The sequence below is a fragment of the Zea mays genome, chromosome 2 (assembly GCF_902167145.1).
Source record: "Zea mays cultivar B73 chromosome 2, Zm-B73-REFERENCE-NAM-5.0, whole genome shotgun sequence".
In the NCBI taxonomy this organism is placed as follows: Eukaryota; Viridiplantae; Streptophyta; class Magnoliopsida; order Poales; family Poaceae; genus Zea; species Zea mays.
This window is the reverse complement of record NC_050097.1, coordinates 106917781-106919569: the sequence shown is the minus strand read 5'-3', so window position 1 is coordinate 106919569 and position 1789 is coordinate 106917781. Positions and strand designations below refer to the sequence as shown.

The 1789-nt window shown below is 35.9% G+C and overlaps 1 pseudogene; it reads left to right on the top strand.

Annotated features, from left to right (window-relative positions):
• The first annotated feature begins 426 nt into the window (after positions 1 to 426).
• On the top strand, positions 427 to 747 carry LOC118476339 (uncharacterized; annotated as a pseudogene).
• The last annotated feature ends 1042 nt before the right edge of the window (positions 748 to 1789 follow it).

The window sequence follows — 1789 nt, the reverse complement described above, 5'->3', positions numbered from 1 at the left end:
GCTAAAGCATTTACACATGCAGTAATCGAGTCTAACATCTCTGTTTCGGTTTCTGTATACCAAAGCACAATTTAACATCTCTGTTTGCTCATATAGTTGTTGTTGACTACTTCATCTACTGTTTTATTTAAATGCTTTAGCATTGTTCATATCTAAAATTCATTTTAATTTGTTATTTTGAAATCCTACATGTGCCTTATTTTAAGACCTCCATTCTAACCGTACTCATTTTTATATCATTTTAGAAGAAAGAAATATATAAGGATGCTGAATCTAGTGGAATAGATCTTTTCAAGGAGATGCATTGCAGCAAGAAGAAAGGTTTTAGTGAAAATGTTCAGAAAGCTACTATAAGTGCTTGTTTTCCTTTCATATTTGTACTCACAACTTGCAACTTGTGACCTTTAAACTTTATATTAGGTTGACATGGAAGAAATGGTAGCAGCACCGGTTCAGGATGGACAACAACTAAAATCTCCTACAAAGTTGTTTCTAATGTGCTACCGGGCTCCAGTGTGTTCCTAAGCAATGTTAGTCTTCAGTCTGCCTCCAAGAAAAGATCCACAATGACAGTTTGTGCAAAGGTTCAACAACTTCAGGATGAACTAGAGTCCAAGAAGCAAGGAAAAGATGGCCTTCAGGAAGAAGTGGAAACCTTGAAGGCTCAAGCACAAGCATCTTAGGGAACCATTGGTAGTATGAAGAGGTCGATGGAAGAAAATAACAACCTCCTTTATCATATATTAAGCTTCAATCGAGGCCAAGTGCCTCCATCTTAAGTCTGGTTGACCACAATAGGACATGCAGCCTTCTGGATGCTACAGTGGCTAGTTACATTAGCTCTAGATTTGAAGTTATAGGATCATTTTCAATTATGATTAATGTTTAGTACTTTGAGTTGAAGTTATTGGATTTGTTTTGGATTTTAAGTTAAAGGATTTGTAGATATAAGTTTTGAAGTTATATTATTCTCTACTGGATTAAATATTTGTGTTGAATATATTCATATGATATTTTGGTTGTATGTGTAATATTCTATGATGATATGAATGAATATGATGTGTTCCTTCCAATGACAATTGTATCAGTCACAAATGCTTTGACACATCACTTGCCACGTCATCACGTTTTATGACGTTTTTTTGTCACAAATGCATTGCCACATAAGCGGCCACCACCTTCCAATTTGTGACGAAATTCTTCGTCACAACAAATTTTGCCACGTCATCTGCCACATGGCTTGCCACATAATTGAATCTATGATAAATATTTTTGTCATAAAGGTTTTGCCACGTCATCACCATTAGCCACATGGCAATGCATGTCAGTACGATTTGTGACATTTTCAAGAGAACTTATGACGAAATAGGGTGTCATAGATTTAGTGACGAAGCTGGTATGTGTCATAGAATCTATGACGATTTTTTGATCATTGTCATTGTAGGCTATTTAACACGCACCTTCTGTGACAATGGCTTTTTCGTCACAATGACGTCACCAAAACATAACCTATGACAAATAAACACTAGTTAGTGACGTAATCATTATGTCATAGAAGGCCTAAAAGGTTGTAGTGTCTCTTTGTTGAACCCATTTCTTGGTCTTTTTATTGGCTAAGTGTGAACCTTTGGCACCTGTATAACTTATACACTTAGAGCAAACTAGTTAGTCCAATTATTTGTGTTGGGCAATTCAACCACCAAAATCAATTAGGAAATAGGTGTAAGCCTAATTCCCTTTCAATCTCCCCCTTTTTGGTGATTGATGCCAACACAAACCAAAGCAAGTA